Genomic DNA, 23,369 nt, shown 5'->3' with positions numbered 1-23,369 from the left:
ACCATGTATTCAGTTTGACAGAAAAAAACAATTATAATCTACAAACCTCTTTAACTCTTGTACTACTTCCATGGCTTCTGACAAATCGGTCAAAATATTTGCACATCCGGGATTAGACTAAATAATGAGACCTCAGGTAGACCGATTTTACATTCTAATATTTCACGTTGTCAACCTAGAGGAGGGGGATATCGACCAGTCAAAAAAGTATAACGATATGCAACTCTCATGTACAATTATTTGGACTAATCCGGGATAGGCTACAGTCATTCTGTTGACATTTCTAATCAACGCGTCCAACCGGACAATTCTCGATATCGACATTTTAGGATAAATCCTGTTTTCCGGTATTATCCACCAATAAACGCCTGTTCACGGTTTTACGGTGAAGGGCCGGGGTATCGGCCATTACGCTATATAGCGGTAATGTTAAAGATTATCCATTTTTCAAGGTTTTAACAAAGAAAATTAATAAAAAGTATTGCAGATTATCATAAAATATTGTTGTAATTAAAATGTACATATCAAAAATATCCTCAAAGTTTACTTTATTATTGATTTTTGTTTCTTTTATTCATCACTGCCGCTTCCGTGGCTTGATACCGATGGTGTGAATTTATTCGCATTTTTCAAGGTTAACAAATTATTTTTGCAAAGATTTTGTTGCTAAGGTCGTAAAATACTATTTTCATTGTGAGAAAGTAAGAACTTTATTAAATCCTTATCTCCTGGAAAAAATATTGCTAATATTTTACACGGTCTTTATATCGGTTAATCTCGCCAGCCCCCATGAACCTATTCACGGAAATACCGGAAGACGGGATTTATCCTATAATGTCGATATGATCAATGGCGCTGTCTAAAGCATCTTGAGACTGTGACATTTCTAGTGACCTATTGATCGATCCCATTGCAACTCGAACTCGCTCAAGGAAGTTTCCGAAGTCCATTATTTTAATTTGTCATTATTTGATATTAGCTGGCTGTTGTGTGTTGTTGTTGTTGTTGTTTTCAGTCTTTCGCAAATCGCGCTCAAATGAATAACGAGCTTTCTCATTGGTCGATAGAAAAGCAATACCCTACGGTACTATACTGCATCCGGTTAAAGCCGGGTAAACCGCGTGATGCGGTTTAGTATTTCACGCACAAACGGTTCAAAGCTGTTCCAGCGCATCTTGCGTTTTAGGCACCGCATATTGCAAGATGCGCTTTATAAACCGCATGATGCGCTTTTAAACCGCAAGATGCGGTTTCTGAGAGATTTGGACCAGTTCATATCCCATAATATAGCAGATTTCGCAAAGGGTCCGTTGATATGGATATGCACTGTGAATTGGAGAGAGCATCCTAAAAATACATGTCATCTAGGGAAGGTTTGTATACATGGAGATGTTGTCAAAGATTATGGCATCAGAATCTTGCGGGCATGCTGTAATTTCAGTAGCAACCACCACGCCACCGCAAATCAGGGGAGATATTTTTTTTACTTTTTCCAGAAATCCGACCTTACTATAGGGCCAATAGAAACGCGCTTATTGTGGAAAAGTACGGCATGTGCCCGATTCTTTAGTCTAAAGATCAGAACATATACATATATGACGTGTGTAACATATAATGTTCGGGAAATCCTTGAAAAAAGACCGAAGAAAAAATTCATTCCCGGATTTTTCTATCAAAAACGCCATATAAGCTGACCAAACTGGTATTTATCTGCAGGAAAATTATCGTTTAACGTAAAGAGTGCGCTAAATACTATCATAATTGCGCGTACATATACATATTTTATCATTTTTCAGACCGAGTAATTTTTGCTACGGGAGGTAATCCGCCATTCCGCGATGATAACTTGCCGCAGGTGCCCGTTATATTTTGGCCTCATTTTTTTGGTAATTATCCCTGCAGATGTACATTTATGTTACCAGTTTAATGTATTTCATCTATCTTAGGGTGGAAATGGTTTCTGATGGTGATATTCGAAGGCAGAACCACCAGAAATATTGTTCTTTTTCCACGGGCGTTTCGTATCCTAATTTACTCGAACCTAACTGTATACGCCAGTTCGGTAGGTTCATTGATATGACGAATCACGGTTTACATAGTGTTTAATGTATTCCTTATATTATGATATTGATAGTTTGAAATACAGGTGTATATTAAATAACCTAAAACTGAAACAGACAATGTTATTTTCAAGATCAACAAACTTAAAAAACAATACGAATAATAATATCATCATATGTCATGTATGTTTTTAAGAAAACAGTCAGTGAATTTTAGCAATAGTTGGAATAGAAAAAGGTAGATCTATAAAAATATTTTTTACAGGTGTTTGTTTGTTAACTTATTATTATTATATTATTATTATTATTATTATACCAGATTTATATAGCACCCTTTTCATGATCAATTTCACGTTCAAAGGTGCTTTACATAGTTCAAATGCAGCCACACAGGGCGCATAATTCATCCTCTACTAGTACAGACACAGAGCGATCTGACCAGAGGGACAGAGTGAGACAAAGCCCCCACGACAAAGAGATCAGAAATCAGATACAGGCTTGTCCGGCTAACTTAGCCTAGCTCGTTGCGAATAGACAGCCTGGTTCTTTAACGTGCCCAGTGTATAGCACTGATATACGCAAGGATTGCCTGGGATCCTGACCAGTACACATCTAGTTGGGTGGGAAACACTGAAAAGCGCTTCTGAAAATTCCCGAGTAGCTGCCGGGGATCGAACCCCCGACCTCAGGATTGGAAGGCCAGTGTGCAAACCTATGAGCTATCCGTCCACCATGACGACTTCTTATTAAAATGATGCTTATTTCAAGTTATTTGTAACATTCCTGACATTTTTAATTGATAAGTATTGTACACATTAGAAAACAAAGCCTAGTTTTTTTTCAATGTCAGTTCAAGGAAATCCTGTTCCTTTAAACTTTCACATAGTGGAATATTTTGACTTTCTTTCCAAACTTTCATAAAGTGTTACAAAATTTGCCTGTTTTTGTTAGACTGTCAAGAAACATGATGTCAGGCCATAGTGCAAACAGAAGTATTGAAGAAATTGAAATACATTATATAGCTTTATCTTTTTACATTTTATCAAACCTGGCAATGAAAGGTTTTTGTTTGTCGATGAACAACTGCTATTGAACAAGACTAGATTTTTTATCTTTACCTTTTGAACAAAATATAGAAGTGTATTGAACACAAAGTTAATAAATTTTACTGTTGTGCACTGTAAAAGTGGTGATCCCTCCATTCTTTGCCACACACAAGTGCATTACATAATGCCTGCATGTACTTTCCTGACATGAATGGGTTACATCAAGTCTTGAAACTGCAAAGCACTGCCCCCATGAGTCCTCTCAGTACTTTGATTAAATGCAGTATGGCGGCCTTAAAATGTCTTCCCCTACTTAGCCTATGTTGTTACATTTTCTGTCATTTTTTTTCAGCAACAAACAATTACATACTTTTGCCTAACGAACAGTTGGAGTATGTTAAATTGATTTGCACAACCTGCGCAGACATTAACAACTTACTATCTCAACAAACATTTTGAACCCCATGTCTGACAGTGGACATCAAATGATCAAATATTCTTATGTTTGGCCTTTATATTTTAGCGAAACTTTCGCATATCTCGTACAAGTCACGTGGAGTTTATTCACGGGATTCCGCTGAAGTTGGTGCCGGAAGGTTGTGATGGATGATGCACATTTTATTACTTTTCTTGAACATAATGCAATCGAATTTGCTAAAAAATTTTGATGCACTGCACTAATTGTTTTCAAGAAATTCTTACAGATTTACTTAGAGGTAACAGTTACTGACATATAATTCGTAAAGCTTTAATTCTGAAAAATGTTATTTATCCTTTCTTTTAACCTGATGATTTTTGTAAATAAAACTCATAATAGTTCACTCAGCAGCAACTAAACTGAAACCTAAATACATCTCTTCTGGAAATGTCAATTAAAAAAAACGCCTTGTAGAAGAAAATCAAATGATGGATAAATTGAGAATTGGTCGTTGTACTTTTAAATAATTGTATAATGCGATAAAAAGTATGTATCTATGATTTATGAAGCATGGAGGAATTGATGACTAATTGTAAGTAATCTGTATAATTCAGTTGTTTTAAGAAGTCTACCAAACTTTGCACAACCTGTCGCCTCAACCTCCAGCCCCATCCCCCACCCCGACATACACACACGCGTTTTCGTTTTTTTTTTTGTGTTCATTTTCGCACCGTTTTAAGGTCCTTTAACTAAAATGAGATGCAAAATGCGTAAGATGAAGGATACGTTGAAAGAAGAATAACTATTATTGGAAAAGAAAGTGAGAAACTAACAGTTGGTTCCCTTCTATTATGATATAACCCTTTGTCTAGTTCCAATGCGCAATTAGCTTGTTTCCGTTTCGTGTTACATGGTATGTATATGTCTTGTTTTTTGGTAGTGTTACTTTCCTTATTTCTCCCGGCCCCACCCCCGACAATGCCCCTTACTTTTACGCCCCACCTCCCTTTTTTAGTATTAGCAAGGTTAGGTAACAAGCATTTACTGGCAGGATATACCATCTGTTCTCTTTTTTGTCACCGACAGTCCCTGCGCGGTGCCCCACTGTGTTGTTTTGTCTTACTTGTCCGTTTTACCTTGTCTCTGTGTGTGCGTGCGTACGTGCGTACGTGCGTGCGTGTTGGTCTTATGCGTGTCCATTTTTGCGCTGTCTAGGAGGACTGTTTTTTCTACACAATACTCATTTCTTCATCTTACATATAATCAAAATGTAGTTGTTGTTGGATTTCTGAAGCAACTACTGTTAAAGGTACTTTACACCTGTTCTTTAATGTATTACAGAAATGCCATTTTTCTTTACTCTTTAAAACGTTTACACTGTTTTTAAAATCATAATAAACATTTTAGATGCACTTATTTAGCACAAAGAGTTTATCTTTAATCTGAGAGTATGACAGCATGACAATACCCCGACATAACATGGTAGAGTGTGTTGAGCAACCCCCAACCAGTCAAGCAATAACACCAATGATCTAATGAAGCTCGTATGTCGTTTCTTTCGAAGATCGAACTACTTGGAATAATACAGATTTTGCAGTAAATCAATTTCTTCATCTATTGATTTTTATAGGGTCTGATCCGTCCTGTAAATATAACTTCATCTTCATACATAAATAGCACTTGCAGTGATGGGGAAAAAAACGGGCAAATCAACATAAAAATGTGATTCTTCTTGACATCTATCATTTCAAGTAACTAGTTAACGAGAAAAAAAAAGTCCAAGATACCCTGTTTTATTTCTGAAGATAACTTTTTCAAAATACAACTGTAGCACTGGTTATATTATGGTAAACTTTATTTTTAATGGTAGATCAAACATTAATATTCTTTTTGATACATGCAATGCAGCGCACCGTCCTGATATCCGTCCCTGTAAATATCGTGTTGTCCTTGTTATTGATCTGTGACGTCATACGTACATGTATTTGTCTGCCTAACTGTTGTATATGCCTAACTGTGTTATTATCAAGGGTGGGGCGCTGTATGAAAGTAATTGTGAGTGAGAGTTCACTAAATATCACGTGCCTGACCCCACATAACCTTTCTAACCCCGCGGAATATCTAATTCCCGCCAAACTAACATCTCCTGGGCATTCTTCTCTAGCTGTTCCTAGTGTATGGACTGATTTTGCAATCAGGTCCGATTATGATAAAAAATTATTTTATAAGTTTTACAACTTATTAGATTTATATAAAGTGTATACTTGGATACAGGATTCTGGTAATTATTATTTTCTTATATCAATTGTTGCGATTTTGAATTCCTGTAATAATAATCAATTGGAATGCATTTTGAATTGTTTTACGAGTATTGTGTGCATATTTTTATTAGTCTTATTATTGTTTACAGGCTCTTACAATAATTCTTTACGGTAAACCACCTTAAGAAAGAACAATATTGAAAACCCTGAGGTTATATTTCTTTATATATGACCCCGGCTACAAATGGCTCCCCGACGGGGAATAGAACCCCGGTCTCCCGCGTGACACGCGGGGTTCGATTCACCATCCGGGAGCCATTTGTAGCCAGGGTCATGTATAAAAAAATACATGCCGGGGTCATGTATAAAGAAATACAGAGGTCAACACCACAACAATTTGAATAGGAACCAGCCAGTTGAGAACATGCAATCTGCAAACATGACACCAGTCCCTAATAACAGTGGTTACTGCCCACAGCAGAATCAAGGTTCAAGATCTGTTGGCCGAGGACGCGGAAACAGACTTTAAACCGTTAACCGTCTCTGTTGCGGGCAAAACAGAGACTGGTGAAAAAGTAGCCCCTAAAGATGAACAGCTATTTGTGAATCGCCTTATAGGTTCTTCGAATGAGCATTATGTAACTGTCAATGGCATTTCTTTTAAGGCCTTGATTGATTCTGGTAGTCAAGTAACTACTATTTCTTGTTCTTCTTTCAAGAGTATTTCTCAGGTTTCTTACTACCTTTAGACACTCTTGCCGTTTTTATCAGATTTTAAACTGGATTCCCATTCTTGTCGTTCCAGACAATGATTTTAATATGTCTTGTCCCATGATTGTGGGGACAAATGTACAAAGACGGTGTAAGTCTTTTTTTATCCCAGTCTGCAGATGATGCTGTAGCTGAAGTTCGTACGGAATGGGAATCAGCCATGGATTGTCTTAATTACAAGACTTTTACGGTAAAGGCTTGCGGTAAAAAGCCTGTTACAGGTGCCCCATTTGAAACAGTTACTGTTAATGGGATTGCACGGAAAATTGACAGCAATATTGCTTCGGTTGTTACCGAAACACCTAAAAGTGCATCAGGTTATACTATTTGCTCTCGTATTGTTAAAATTCACCAACAATCGACTGTGAAAGTCCAAGTCAGAATTTGCAATATGACGGCCAAGACCATTTCTTTTAAACCTAAATCAGAACTTTGTGAGATTTCTGAAGCAAAGGTTGTAGATGATCTTTCATCACACATTTCTACAAATCAGGACTTATCTTCCGGTTCTTCTCTAGAACACCTGGGTGTCAGTATTGACAATACCAGTTTGTCTCCTGATCCGATGTTAAGATTCCAACAAGTCCTTGGAAAGTGGAAACATGTCTTTACCACAGACATCAAGGTCCTTGGAAAAACCAACATTGTAAAACACAAGATTGTGTTAGAGGACAATACCCCTTTTAAAGACCCTTACAGACGAATCCCTCCAGCCATGTATGAGGAAGTACGTCAGCATATTAAGGAGATGCTGGAAGCAGGGGTCATTAGAGAATCAGAAAGCCCATATTCGTCTAATGTTGTTTTAGTACGGAAATCATCAGGAGCCCTTAGATTTTGTATCGACTGGCGTCGCTTGAACAATAAAACACGGAACGATGCGTTTATGCTTCCACGATTTGACGACACCATTGATGTTTTTTCTTCTGCCAAGTATTTTTCCAAACTTGATTTACATTCTGCATATTGGCAGGAAGAATTAGAAGAAGAGGACAAAGCCAAGACAGCTTTCAGCGTAGGAGCCCTCGGATTTTACGAGTGGAATCGTATGGGCTATGACCGAGCCTGCAACATTTTCGTTTTTTGTCGTGTTGAGCAACCTGTGAAGTTTCCACTTTTCTCTATTCTATGGACTCACAAATGCACCCGCCACATTTCAACGCCTCATGGAAAATGTATGGGTGATATGCATCTGCGAGAATGTTTAATCTTCCTCGAGGACATTTTGATCTTTTCTTCATCTTTCGAGGAACACATATCTAGAATTTAGTCTGTTTTTCAACGTCTAGATCAACACAATTTGAAATTGAAGCCTTTAAAATGTGAATTCTTCAAACAGTCTGTCACTTATTTAGGTCATGTAATTTCAGACCAAGGTATTTCAACTGATCCAGGCAAAGTCTTTGCTGTTAAGGATTGGCCAGTTTGTACAGATGTCAAATCCCTTCGTCAGTTTCTCGGTTTAACGGGATATTATCGCAGATTTGTGAAAAACTACGCCCAGATTGTAAAACTTTTGAATTCCTTACTTGAAGGACATGGATTCAACACAAAGGATTTCACAGAAATCCAAAATGTCCAAGAACAAGAATCCAGCAGAATGGACATGGGGCGAAGCTCAACAAACTGCATTTGATACAATCAAAGACCGATTGACATCCCCACCAGTGTTAACTTACGCAGACTATTCGCTGCTTTTTATTTTGCATACAGACGCATCGTCTCTTGGCTTAGGCGCAGTCTTATACCAAGTACAAGACGGTAAGGAGGCGTGTTATCGCTTATGCATCACGCAGATTAAGGCCCCCAGAGCGTAACTACCCGGCCCATAAATTGGAGTTTTTAGCACTCAAATGGAGCGTCACGGATAAAATCCACGATTATTTGTGTGGAGATGAATTCAAAGTTGTGACAGACAACAATCCATTAACCTACATTAAAACATCTGCTAAGGTTGACGCTACAGGAACTGGAACTGATCTACAAGACCCCAGTGAGAACACACCAAACACATATGCAACCAAACTCCAGAACCGGCTGGAGTTTGCATACAGAGCAGCTGCTAGAGAAGCCGGTAAACAAGCCGCTAAGAACAAGGACCAATATGACAAGCACGTCCGAGAAACCACCATAGAAGCTGGAGACAGGGTGCTGGTGAAGAAGGTTGGCATAAAAGGGACACACAAACTAGCAGACAGATGGGATCGCGACACTTATGTTGCACTAGCAACGCCAAATCCAGACATACAGTGTACCGGGTACAACTTGAGAATGGCAAAGGACCAGTTAGAATCCTTCAAATGAATATGCTCCTTCGATTCAACATTGTTCCAGTGGACTTTCCTGAACAATCTAGGACAGGCCCTATCTGCAAAGATACAGCCAAGACTCCCCCTAGAAGGACCAGGCAGACTCATCCAGCAGAACCCAAACCAGTCTCCAGTTCTGGCAGAACCCAAACCAGTCTCCAGTTCTGACAGCTCTGAGTGAGAAAATGAAGTAGAGCGTTACAGACTTCCACACCATAGACCTACGAATCAGCCAGGTTTATTACCAAAGACTACGCCTGGCACTTCTACATCTACTGGAAGACAGATACCAGTTCCAGCTCCTAGACGTATGTCCTTATCGACAAATCCTGGCCAACCAGAATCATTCTTTGTCCCTGCAACAGTGAGGTCAGATTCTTCTTTCCAGCATTCTTTGAGTGTGAACCCTGAAGTTTCACAACTTCCGGCCCCAGAACTTTCTGCCTCCAACTCAATCCCTGCAGCGGATCCCATACAGTCAATTACAGACCAAGCTAGCGTTGATACTGCCGGAACCGTCCGTCCGCAAAGATCACTATATCCTATTCGTTCACGAAGAGCTCCTGTACGGTATGGTGAATGGGTGGCCCCTATTTCCGCAGCACCGAAATCTAACGAGGTTGTGTACTATGTGTAATTTTGTCACAGACGGAGTCCAGCATTTTATCTTTTAAAAAATGTTGTATTGTATATTGAATTACTTCTGAAAAATTCAATTCATACAGTGTGCAGGAATATTGCATATGTGTTCTCCTGTTTTCTTTACAGAAACAGATATAGCTTGAATATATATGAATTCAGTTTCATATTGCTTTATATGGAAATTAATTCATTTCCTATTGCTCATAAATTGTTAAATGTATAAATTTTAAAATGACTGTCATTCTATTTTATTTTGTAAATATAAAATATTGTACCCATATATATGAAACATGTTCTTTAATTCATTAAAGAGGCATAACATTATCACACTACCTTTAAGATATTTTCCTATAGAGACCGTCGGTATGGTATCCAAATACGTGTTTTAGTGAATATTCCTGAATGTTAGAAAAAAATACAAATGACATGAAAAATTCAATACATCTCCATTGTAGGTCATCCTCGGCCAATTCTTAATAACAAAGCTTTAAAAATGAAAAAAAAAACTGCGAAGGAAAATATTACCTTGACTGGTGAAAACAACCGCAAAAAGCGACCTGCTCGCACGTAATTATACCACCGGTCAACGCTTACGTTGAGACTCGGTGTGACTGATGACCCATATCTTTTTGGGTGTCAATTGGTCAAAAACGGTTTCCGCCCAAAACTTGAGAACCACTTGACCTAGAACATTCAAACTTAAAAGTATATCTAGGGTTATAAAGCAGACGACTTCTATTGTTCTGGGAGTCAGAATGTCAAAGGTCAAGGTCACAGGGTCCTAAACCTTGAAAACAATTTCTACCCAGTAACTTGAGAACCACATGACCCAGAGCCTTCAAACTTGGCAGCATGAATGCGTTTATAATGGAAATGATCTCTATTGTTTTGGAGTCAGTAAGTCAAAGGTAAAGGTCACAGAGGCCTTAACCTACAAGACGGTTTCCGCTCAATAACTTGAGAACCACTTGACCCAGAACATTAAATCATGAAAACATGATTTAGCATAAGAAGTGGATGGCTCCTATTGTGTTTTGGGATCAGTAGGTCAAAGGTCAAGTTCACAGGGACCTGAACACTGAAAACAGTTTCCAATCAATTTCTTGATAACCGCTTGACCCAGAACATTTAAACTTGATAGTATGATTTGGCTTATAAAGTATGTGATCACTATTATTTTTGGGTCATTAAGTCAAAGGTCAATGTAACAGGGACCTGAACAGTGAAAACTATTTTTTCACGGTAACTTGAGATTCACTTCATCAAGAACTTTCAAACTTGATATCATGATTGGGCTTAATGAAGTATACGGCCCCTATTTTTGGTGTTCAGTAAGTCAAAGGTCAAGGCCACAGGGGCCTGAACCTTGAAAACAGGTTCCATTCAATACGTTGAGAACCACTTGACAAAGTATCTTCAAACTTTATATTATAGCATGATTGAGCTTATGAAGTTGATGACCCCTATTGTTTTGGGGGTTAGATGGTCACGGTGATGACATGACTGACATGGGACAAGCCATCATGAGGACATACATGTTTTATAAACAGCTCTTGTTTTCTTAGTGTAAGCTATGTGTTATGTTGCTAAAAATGTGCTTTAACATGTTTGTGATTCCTTACAGCTGTTTTTACTTATGTTGAGCTTATTTACTTGTGTTTGTCGGACAATAGCTTTAAGCTAATGTTTTGTGTTTTAAATCCAACGTTGAATAAATGTTCTTGTATCTTGTAGAATATGGTTCAATGTATCAGTTTGAAACTACAGTTCGATTACCAGGTCATTCGTGTTTACACGTTTTCAAACCAAAATTTCTCTACTTACAAAATGACCTGTCTAATTTTTGATTATGTTTTGTTTTAGCTTGAACTCACGTTTTTCTTATACTAGAAGCACTAAAATATGGAAGCCGGAGTTAAGGTTACAAAACGCAATCTTTTTGTTTTGCACGATTTCAACACTTTGCACGAGGAAATGTCGATTTTCATTTTCATTTAGTGTTTTCTAGAATTCTATCCACCCTGAAATTGTAATGGATAGGATGAATATCCCAGAGTGCGGTCGCGTAATCGGCATGTTGCAAGACGGACATTCACTCAAACACGTAAGTAAATCATATTTCATTTATATAACGATATTTTGAATGCAAATATTTACAAAATGAATCTATTCACAATAAATTATAATACAAATGTAGAGAGTTACCCTAAGCCCTCTTTACACAAGGGAAACCAATATGTTTATAGAGTCAAACTGTTGAGTGAATACCGTCTGACAATCATAATTCTGTCCATGTTACACCAGTGCAATAGAAAAGTAAGCTATCTATGTTACCTGCTATACATGATAACAAAGTCATGCATCTAACAGTCCTGAAATTGTTTTCTTTGCTTTTCTCATATTTCTAGATATTTTCCCATACTTTGACGCATATATACGGGTAGCAGAGATCATTCTCTTTCCAGCAATAGCTTTCTCAACAAATTTTACCTCGTGAAATTCTGTGGGTTTTAACATTTGAAAAATAAATCGTCTGTTCGTTGACAAATTCACCACAAAAATGTCACAATTTCCCCCAGGGCAGTAAGTCTTACATATTTTTATTTTCAAAGTGCTGATCTTTACAGTAATTGCTACTAATTATTAGAATGCTCTTCTCATCGCTGTTGTATCTGCGCCGAACCTGGACGCGTTCAAGTCTTCCGTCCAGCCGCTGCCCGGACTCTCTGCTTAGGTGAAGAATAGACTGTACAGTGTATATATACGTTTGGCATACACGTTGAAGATGCGTTTCTCATTCTGCCATGTGCAGCATTTAACACTCTCCAGTCGATGTCCAGAGAGGCGTTGGAGAGTACATCGTCGAAGTCGAAGTCTGCATGATTTGTTTCGTACCTAGATGTAAAAAAGGCATGCTTTGCATGAGGTACTATGTACATAGCCACCTAAGCCTACAATAAAGTAGGTGATGTCACGTTTTGAATTTCCGGTGATTAATAAAAAACCGAAGAATATTCAGTTCTTTCCAAAAACCGTTATGCTATGATTCAACCAAATAGTTTCCTTTGTCTACCAGAAAGAAACAATTCTTATATCTTAATATTGAGATCTGGTATCTTTATAACAGACAATAAACTAAAACAATAGAAATTCATACGTGACTTCGGTGAGCCCAACAAAGCAATTTCAAGCACATACATTTATGTGGAATGTAAAGTAAGTTACACACTACAATCCGACCAAGATACTTACAAAAACAATGTATTTGCAGAATAGAGAGATAAAAATATTTTTGACAGCTCGCGAAAAATAATGACAAATTTTGACAGGTATATGATGACTCATGACCTAATTATTTTTTTTCCCTGCTATTTCTAACTTCCAGTTGATTTTCTTAAAAATGGGTATTCTATATTGTAGCTTACAACTCGTGAATAAAACCAATATAAGAATATGTTGTTACCTTACTATCGTTTTGTCTATCCAAATCACGTACCAATTCCTATTGTTTCAGCCATTTGTCACTAATTAGAGCAACTCACAGTGTTGCAATCCTATAAAACACATCCCTTATTTTCACATAGATATTGAGGATTTATCTGATGAGCACATGTATTGGAAACACAATTTTAATACCGATTGTGTATTGCAATAATGCTAAACTATCTCAGCCGTGACGTGTCCTTAAGCGGAGTTGTCTCCATTTTTTCCAGATATTTTACCCAGGATCTTTCTTTTCCAGCTCAAATAACCCTTTTTCAGAAAATGATATCTTAAATATTTGTTCAGACTGCGTACTTTGATGCAGTTAGCTACATATAGATAGTGCCTGCTTGAAAATTTGTATTTTTAGTTAAATGCCTAACAAATGTACATTTATCAATGAAATTTTAGTATTATTTTCTTTACAGGTTGCCCGAGCTTTCAGGAATAGAGGAATATTTTCCAATGGGTCTGACATCCGGAGCTACGTGCTTCCGATAAGGCAGTGCATGTTGTGAAAGCCATGACGTACAAACTGTTCCGTGATTTTTACAGTAATATCTTTATTTGTTAAGTTTTATACCTATATTAATCAAGTATGATTAAATTAAGGGGAAACTCCGTTCACAAATAATCAAATTACATGACATTATATAGGTGTCGGGTTAGAAATGGCCATAAGTGTATGTATATGTTACTTTGGGGATTTTATTTACATTGTGTTTTCTAACTTGTTGAGGATAGGGTAAGTGTGAGGTTGGCATGGCCTAAACGCGTTTAAACCCCAAGTTTCCTTTATACAGGTTACTGACCGTTCCAAGGCGGTGCCCCTTTTTTCAACTGGTTTTCTGTCTGTCTTGTTTTTGTGTTGCGTATGTTGTCTTGTTTGTTGTTAGCGTTTTTTTTCTCCTCCTCACTCACCCGATCTCCCTCCCCCCCCCCCCCCCCCCCTGCAATTGCGCTCTTGTTTTGGCATCCCCTCTCCCTTTACTTTACTATTAATTAGTTTTCGTGCCCCCCACCCCCACCATTTATTTTGGCTGCCGGAATCCTAAGGCAGTACACGACTGATTTTTCCTGCTTAAATGTGTGCGTTTGTGTGCTTGTGTGTCTACAGCGGTGCCCTACAGTGTTGTTGTATCTTACTTGTTTGTTTATCTATGTTAGTTAGTTGGGTGTGGTTGTGTATGTTGATCTTTGGTACATAAATATCTGTGCTAATGTGGTTTACATTATAATGTAACTGTAATTAAGGAACGTAGCATTCCCTTTGTGTATTCATCCTTGTTCTACTTTCCCCTTCAAACTCCTCCCCACCCTACCTTTCTACCCCTACCCCTTTCCTCCCCCTCTATCTAAACTTTGCACAAAATTTAAATGTACTTGTTGGATTTTTGAAGCAACCTGTCTTTAATATTTTTCCGTTACAGCTTCTTTTTGTTGTGGGCCTACTTTGCAAATGCGTGGCTCTGAGGCTGTGTTTTTTGGTGCTCTGTGCTTCCGAGAAATCTACACTTACCTATTATCTTTAGTATCTTTATTTGCATTACCGACATTAGGCCGACTGTGCTTTCCCTACACGTGTAAGCTTAATAAAATCAATATTAAAACTTTTATCTTAATCCCGGAGACCGGAAGATCTATACCGGATTCCGATCACAACAGTATGGTATAGTTTTTTACATTAACGCTATGTTCGGACTGTCTTTGTGTCGGTCAGCAAGTTATGATGGCGGACAAGTTTCGAAAGAAAGAAAAGACCAAATTGCATAAGTCCATCTTATGGAACATATGATCAATTCTGTAATGATTTTTCTAATATCATTATCAGGTAATCTGTAAATTATAGCCTAAAATATTTGTCAAATTCAAATAGAGGTTAAGCATCAAGTGACCCGTTTTGGAGACAGTTTAGATATATTTTTGCGAAGAGGCTATGGATCTCTCAGCTAAAACGCCTCCCGTTGACCGCCTCAGTAGATCATAAGTAGATTGTCCGTTTGTGTGCTGGGTGTCCGGGGATTCATCCCTAATCGCGAATAATCGTACCAGGGGGAAATAAAAAAAAAAAAAAAAACATCTGTTATTCAATCTATCTACCTGTACCCTCGAGTATCCAGTTTCCGTTATGGTAAGGAAACAGAGCGCAATTTCGTGAATAAAAATTGTATAAGCTCAAACTATTTTACTTGTTTTATCCCCAAGTTTCAAAACGTATTTTATGTTGCTAACCATAAGGATCCGTCACGTGCTATGATAGAGGGGAAAAAATTATGATAGAGGGGATTTTTTTTTGTTTAAAATTTTTCTTAGATGAAAATTCAAGAACTTATATGTGAAAAAAAAAATCATCCATAAATAACATAAATATAAACAAGGGGCGGAACATGGCCAATTTCGATCTTGTCAACTACCTTCTTGTACCCCATCTATTGCGCCACATATTTGTAATATCCGACTCATAACCACTGAATTACATGAGCAAAGGCTCACTCTAACTGAAAATGTATACTTTTCCCACCTTAAAATGTTCAACAAAGCCGTAATTTATAATTGAGTCGGCTAAAGGCTGAAAGCCTTTTGACGAGTCCTTGCTATCCAACGATTCTCTAAATGGACCGAATAACATGTGAAGTGATGTAGTTCAATTAGATTTCTCAAATTTCAAACAGTTCACTGCATGAATGAAGTTAAGTTGTGTCAATTCCCTTTGCTATGACCAATATACGATGTAATCTGTCATATTTATGACTTGTAATTGTGCAATTCTCGAATGTAACTCATTAAGCATAAATGTGCATTTTAAGAATTGCGCAGACTTACAAAGCTTGGGTAACAGTGTACGAAATTCAGATCGGACTCCAATAGCCCGTTCGGGCTACCAGATTAAAAATTTTCCAAGCCCGACACCAATTTCACTAGCCCGAACTTTAACACCTTAAAATACATAACTTTTGCACCATATAACATTTTGTTTTACAGACATCTCTATGCATGTTTGAAGTAATAAAAAAGACGTACAGTACTTTTGAAAAATTTTAACTCTAAATACTCCAGTCCAGATCAGCATCGTCAGAGTCTAGTCCAAATAATTGTACTCGAGAGTTGAATATCGTTATATTATTTTGACTTGTCGATATCCGCCTCTAGGTAGACAAAGTAAAATATCAAAATGTAAAATCGGTCTGCCCGGGGTCTCATTATTTAGACTACGTCAGAGTCCAAAAGCATTGGACATGACACTCCTTGCCAAAACGAAATCTAAACTGTTATGCCCGATTTTTTCGGATCCGCACTCGCCAATTACTGCAACTCGGACTGTTGACAATTTGTAAGATGTAATACCGAGTGCTGAATACACATTACACACACGCTGATAGCATAATTTAAGCTCCACCTACTGCAGGTACTTGTGAGATTTTCGCGAGAAGTGTGAAAGCTAATCAAATTATCCGTTACGCTAGAGGTGATTGTATTCAGCCAATTAGAGCTGCGGTTACGTCTTTGACACCGTGTTTGATTGTCAACACGTAAGAGTGCAAAAACCAATAATTCCATAAGCGTTTCTCAGTCTGGAAAATCACGATGCAGTACTCGTTTAATTAGCATGTTTTTTTTAAACAAATGAGGAAAATTCGGTAGCCCAGTCGGGCTTGTACCTGTGGAAAATCGGTAGCCCGAGCTGAAATTTGGTAGCCACGGGCTGTCGGACTACCGTGAAATTCGAACACTGGGGTAACATCCAGCGAAAGACAAAAAATAGTTCCTCTGCAGGGCTCCAGATAAGATGCGTATTAGCATAAATTACGTATAGAAATAATGCAAATACGCATGTCTAATAATTTCTAAGCGTATAAAAACGTATATAAAATTACAGAAACGCACACAATGCTTTTTTAAAAACAAAATCTGAATCGTCTGGATGCGTTAGGTAACATAGCCGATCAGCCTTAATTCTCCCACTTTGAACGTAAACACGCATCGTATGATTTCTATAAACTTTGCGTGGATTGAATTTTGCAGTCAGTAAACGGATAAATTATCGGAAGAAGAAGCTCTTACTGGATTGTTTAGTTACTACTGATATTAAAAATGATTTTAATTCTTATTTTTCGAGAAATAAACAAATCGGCGAAACATTAAATTGTATTTTCCTGTAGTTTTTGAAATCGAAAGTAGATCATCTATGTTTGGCGAAACGAAACAACTTTTTTATGAAAAGATTTAAATAAGAGGTAATTTAACCGTAAACTTCAATGTCAGATACTGCCAATTGCTGCTAAATGTCTTTGTATCATCACAATTTGTAAAATATATTGTTCAAACTGGAGAAAAGTGTAATTGTATCCGGATATAATATTTTCGGTAAATATCGAGCTGTGTTATGAAATTTTAAGAAAAAAACTAAAAACAAACTGAAACTGGTAGACTATACTGTCAGTACATCAATCATTAGCTGACTCAGGCCATTCAGGCCTTTGATTTTATATATGCCGACACAGTCGTAAAATATAAACCCGATCATGTCCAGGTGTAAAATGCAATAAATAGCCGTAGAACGTGGTAAAACAAGTTATGGTTCTTAAGAATGATAATAAATACACTAACTGCAAACATTTACACACCTCGGAAAGCTCTATCGACGAAGAATTCGTGTATTTTGTCTTTCTCGCTCTATTTTCTATCATTTCTCGGCATGTTGATATCGCGTGACAATCGTCAAACACAGTTCATGAAACCTGTGTTCTGATTGGATGACTGATACAAAAAATGATCATGTGACATTTCTAGTGTCATGGACGGAAAAGAAGAAATGTTTATTAGAAATGATAAAAAGGATCTGAGTATAGGAGTGGGGATGCATATGTCTTGTTAGACGGGATGGGGGGCTGACATAGTGGGGGAGTGGCACAGCAACCAAACCATTCACTATCTTGTAGAACATAAGGAGGCGTGAATCAGATCTCCTATCTTCAAGGGTACGCCATCTCAGCTGACATAGCATGTTTGTGACACTGCTGTAAGGGGAGTAGTCATGATTTACCCATCGCGCTGCCCTTCGCTGAATCATTTCGATCTGGTGGATGTTTTGTTGGGTGTAAGGGTTCCAAACACAGCTAGCATATTCTAGCTGTGGCCTGACTAGTGATTTGTAAGCTACTTCTCGAACTTTTGGGTTCTTGCATGGGATGTTTCGTTTACAGCATGCCCATTCACGCACTGCAGTACGTGAATCACGCACAAAATATCAAATGCACACATAAAAATCACACAGCAGAGATTCGGAACTCCTGTTCAGCTGGCAAATCGCTGTTTATTTCATCATGCACTTGCCAATTGTTTGGTACAGTCTTAAACGCAGATCGGGTCCAGGGACGTGATAATTTCGTTTCCATCACCGAATTCTCGGCGTAATTGTCAGCCGCATAGAGGGGTTTCGTAAGTGTTTTAGTCAGACGTCACATGGGTCGTGTGCAAAAAAACACAGGCACTTGGTTGCACTGATAGTATTTTTCTTATATTGGCCTGTACCTACTGTTTGATGGTTTTAATATGTGCACCAGTGCTCCCTGTATTCAAAAACATTATTTACTGTAAGTGAATCCCTTTTATTAAAAAAGTTAAAATTTTAGGTTTTGGTATATTATTACATATTATAAGGTATACCTGACGAGGCAACGGAAGTGTATGGCCGGTGTATGACGGGTAAGGCCATCCTTAAAAAATTGTTTGTTTGCAGTAACGCGACCCAGAATTTTTAGTGTGAGTAGGTAGGTAGGGATTTTTTTTTTTTCTTTTTTTTTTTTTCTTTTTTTTGTATGCTAATTGTACAACACCTGCATTTTCTTTTTAACCCTCTGGTATGTACACCTTCTGGGTACTAACACTTCTCTGTAGAATGCTAACTTGATTGTAACATATCTGCAAGGGTGGTAGTTTTCACATAGTATGAATACTAATATTACTAGTAATATCACCTTTTTAATAACAATAAAAACAACAGATAGCCTGACACCAGTCAGAAACAGAGCTTATTATCTCCATATGAACTTAAAAATTTAAGATTATCAATATATTAAACAAAAATAATTAGCCAGACCTTTTGAATGTCCTTGCACTGGCTAGGGTAATAAAAAAAACATTACATTCCTTAGGATTCAGCATTGAAGTACATAGCAAAATCTTTGATATTTTAATACCCTGTAGACCCGAGTCTGATTACTAGCACCCGCACTCCTTCAAAGCCTATGTATCATGTAATTTTAAGACAATACTTAATTGTTTTACATTGTTTACTCAGGGCTTAAGCAATGTTAATATTTTAGGGAGAAGTCATTTCTTCCTCAGCTAAGATTATGGAGAAGTGGAGAGATTTTAGGGAAACGCGGAAAGATTTTTAATAGCGCCATGACATGCAAGTTGAAAATGGAACTAAATATACTTATCAATGTAAACCTAATTTCTTATCCTTGTGAATCTAATGTGATTAAACTGCAACTTAGAGTTTTTTTCTCTCTTGCAATGATTGCCTTAACCAAGAAAAGCCTAATCTGAATATGAATACAATTAAAAAAAGCTAGGTTAATTCTGTATCAGCAAAAAATAAATCAAGCTTCCAGTGTTAATGCACTCACAGTCAAAACACAAAAACCCATAAAAGCATTTCACAGTCACTTCTTGAATTAAATACATGTCAATAGCAGTGACATCACTATGACATCACACATAATACATGTCTTCTTTGATCTGCTACTGTCGGCACACATTAAAAGAAACAGTTGTCAAACAGATTAAACCCAGTTTCTGATTCTAAGAACGCGCGTTATCATTGGATGCGTACTAATCGTGGATGGTACTCGATTTATGTACGCGGGAACCAGACAGGAATTTCCAGAAATTCCGAGGTCATCTTTCTCTTTATGTCAACATCAACGTGCCTCGGTACAAACAATAGACTTGTGGGGTAAAAAACAGCGATGATATAGCAAATGAATATGAATAAAATCTGTAAAATTACTAAAAGATCCTTTGGAAGCAAAGAATGCAACCAAGAAGAATAACAACAGACTCGTTTTGACGGAGTCTGTTCGCGAGAGGTAATGAAATGTGCAACATCTCTCACGCCCCCTAGCAACGGCTTAAGCGGGACTCTAGATATATTACACATATGTTGAATGGACTCCATGGTCCCAAAGGACCAGAAAATATAACAACACTGAATCCAAGTACAGGGAGACTTCGTACAGCCTGAAAACGTAATGTCTGAAATCTGTTTCAATTAATATGTGGAAATAAACTTAAAGGTTGTAATTTGTGTAATGCTGTCTTTATAGACTATGTATAAATACCAGTTTTAAAGATCAGATATCAAATTTATTAAAAAGAATTCGGTCTGGTAAAATATTATCCGGTCCTGTAAAAAAATCATGTTTACCAGACCGACTGTCCTGTGAATTTTCAGGGTCTTTCGTGAACACTGTTAGTCATTGCATTGAAAGGATGTTTAACTTTTATAAATAAATTTTCAGGTAAGAAAATTTTGTTTGTCTAATATTTTTGACGTTTATTGTGCTCTTTCCAAGTGACTTGTGCAGTGTCACTGCAGTTTTATCCTCGGCGCAGATTAAGAAGATTATGCAACGACAAAAGATCGAAACTAAAATTATTATTTGTTTGCAAAATTGTTTGAGAAATTATGACAGAAAGATATCCAAGAATTTATCTATCCCAGATGTTTTACGTACGAGAAAAATCATTATTTTACAAATCTAAAACTCGGTTAAATACGCCTGCAGTATTGCACAGATAACACTATGTACCACGATTTGTCCATGTGGAATTTTTTAAACAACTTTTTGCATGAATTTTTGTAGTATATCAGGAAATCGGCAGGGCGTTCGGTAGACCCGAGGTTCTGGGTTTTCACTCGCACTTATCGAGAAAAACTCGTATTTGATCCACACAAAAAAATTTCCCGTGCGTCGGCTTGACCCGAGGAAATTTTCTTTTATGCGTCTCGAGTTCGAAAGAACTGCCCCTTGTCAATCAAAATTCCGGTGAATTCGAATATTGTTCGCCGCCATAAGCGGAAGTATGGCAGTAGGCGGAGCTTGGTATATTAATCAGCTTCTGGCAGATGTCAATCATGCCACGCGCCGACTGACACGTGGGCTTCTCGCGGTTTGTATTTGGTACAATAATGTCCGTCATTGCCAAAGGTATTTATTGATCAATGTGTAAAAGTTAATTGATAAACAATGCATAGAAGAGCAGCCTATTATCGTATTTGTGTCACTTGTTAATTAGCGGTATACAGAAAGCGTAACATTCACATATTTTGTTTCTTATCGGTCATATCGATCATTCATGTAGTTGAACCTCAACGAACACTGTCTAGGAAAACTTATAAATACAAATACAAATAGTTACCCAAAAGAAATAACGAAACAGGAAAGAATAAAAACATGGCACCGATAAAAAAAAATCCGAGTTTTGGGTTGAAAAATTGTTTGAGTCGCGGCGATTTTCGTGAGTCGGTCGCGTTACTGCAAACAAACAATTTTTAGCTCATCTGATTTTTTGAAAAAAAATGATGAGTTATTGTCATCACTTGAGCGGTTGTCGGCGTCGGCGTCTGCGTCGGCGTTGCCTGGTTAAGTTTTATGTTTAGGTCAGCTTTTCTCCTAAACTATCAAAGCTATTGCTTTGAAACTTGGAATACTTGTTCACCATCATAAGCTGACCCTGTATAGCAAGAAACATAACTCCATCTTGATTTTTGCAAGATTTATGGCCCCTTTTGTACTTAGAAAATATCAGATTTCTTGGTTAAGTTTTATGTTTAGGTCAACTTTTCGCCTAAACTATCAAAGCTATTGCTTTGAAACTTGGAATACTTGTTCACCATCATAAGCAGACCCTGTACATCAAGAAACATAATTCCATCTTGCTTTTTGCAAGAATTATTGCCCCTTTTGGACTTAGAAAATCAGTTTTCTTGGTTAAGTTTTATGTTTAGGTCAGCTTTTCTCCTAAACTGTCAAAGCTATTGCTTTAAAACTTGCAACACTTATTCACCATCATAAGTTGACCCTGTACAGCAAGAAACATAACTCCATCCTGCTTTTTGCAAGATTTATGGCCCCTTTTGGACTTAGAAAATATCAGATTTCTTGGTTAAGTTTTATGTTTAGGTCAACTTTTTCTCTTAAACTATCAAAGCTATTGCTTTGAAACTTTCAACACTTGTTCACCATCATAAGCTGACCCTGTACAGCAAGCAACATAACTCCATCCTGCTTTTTGCAATAATTATTGCCCCTTTTGGACTTAGAAAATCATTTTCTTGCTTGAGTATTATGTTTAAGTCCACTTTTCTCATAAACTATCAAACCTATTGCTTTAAAATTTGCAACAGTTTTTCACCATCATATGTGGACACTGAACATCAAGAAACATAACTCTATCCTGCTTTTTGCAAGAATGATGCCCCTTTTTAGACTTAGAAAATCATGGGTAGGACAATATTTCTATTACACAAAAAAAAATCAGATGAGCGTCAGCACCCGCAAGGCGGTGCTCTTGTTTAAGGATGGCCTAATGAAAAGGTTTTGAACCACTAAATTATTTCCGGCTTTTGAGCGTTGATCATGACTGTTGTCTTTTTTTTTTAAACGATGTAATAAAAATGTTACACAAGGTCAAAAACAAGCTCACAACATTAAATTATAGAAAAAGAACTTATTCACAATGCACATGTCAGATATTTAATTTATAAAAATTGAAAATGTATTTCTGTATGAAAGGTAGGTATATACTTCATAAGTGGCTGCAGGCAGGTACTAAAAATCTCTCCCCCTTCCCCCCCACCCCTCTCTCTCTCTCTCATAATGTCAAGTCATCTTTCGACTGATAGAGACATGGGATACACGTCGACTTGCTAGTTATATTGAAAAAGAGTTCTAAAAGACTGATGGGTCCGACATCAGCTAAAATGAAAAGGCTAAAGGAATGTTAGCATGGTAAGTGTGATTAAAAAAGAACAAGCATTAAAAGATAAAATACCCATAGCACTCTGGTCTAGTACATGTACTTTATGGTTGCTACAACCACTTTGAAAGCTTCAAGGTCAGGGTGGTCAAGATTATTCCACAGTACATCTGAAACTTTGTGGTCAGGTTATTCTACAAGGTCAAGGTTATTCCATAGTATTACTTGGGTGCAAGATGGTATATGCATTTTCTAGCTGTGGACGGACAAGTATTTGTATGCTTATGTTTTGACGTTTTCCTTTGTTGTTGCGATGATTATGAAATTAAGCGTTTATTAGCATTTAAAGATATTTTAGTGATATTTTACATCTGTCACACTATTTTGCA

The 23,369-nt window shown here is 37.3% G+C and overlaps 1 protein-coding gene across 8 annotated transcripts in view; it reads left to right on the top strand.

Annotated features, from left to right (window-relative positions):
- Positions 1-14,696: 14,696 nt before the first annotated feature.
- The window catches only part of LOC123565984 (sodium/calcium exchanger 3-like), a 257,228-nt gene continuing 248,555 nt past the window's right edge, over positions 14,697-23,369 (top strand). For 5 of the 8 annotated variants that reach the window (XM_053550274.1, XM_053550288.1, XM_053550284.1 and 2 more), the window contains exon 1: positions 14,701-14,821. The gene's annotated coding sequence lies outside the window, so the exon portion shown is untranslated. Of the gene's footprint in view, positions 14,822-23,369 lie in introns of all 8 variants that reach the window. The other 3 variants (XM_053550277.1, XM_053550272.1, XM_053550275.1) reach the window with 1 other exon arrangement.

The sequence above is a fragment of the Mercenaria mercenaria genome, chromosome 8 (assembly GCF_021730395.1).
Source record: "Mercenaria mercenaria strain notata chromosome 8, MADL_Memer_1, whole genome shotgun sequence".
Lineage (NCBI taxonomy): Eukaryota > Metazoa > Mollusca > Bivalvia > Venerida > Veneridae > Mercenaria > Mercenaria mercenaria.
Note: the sequence above shows the minus strand (reverse complement) of the source record. Positions and strands in the feature narration are given on the sequence as shown.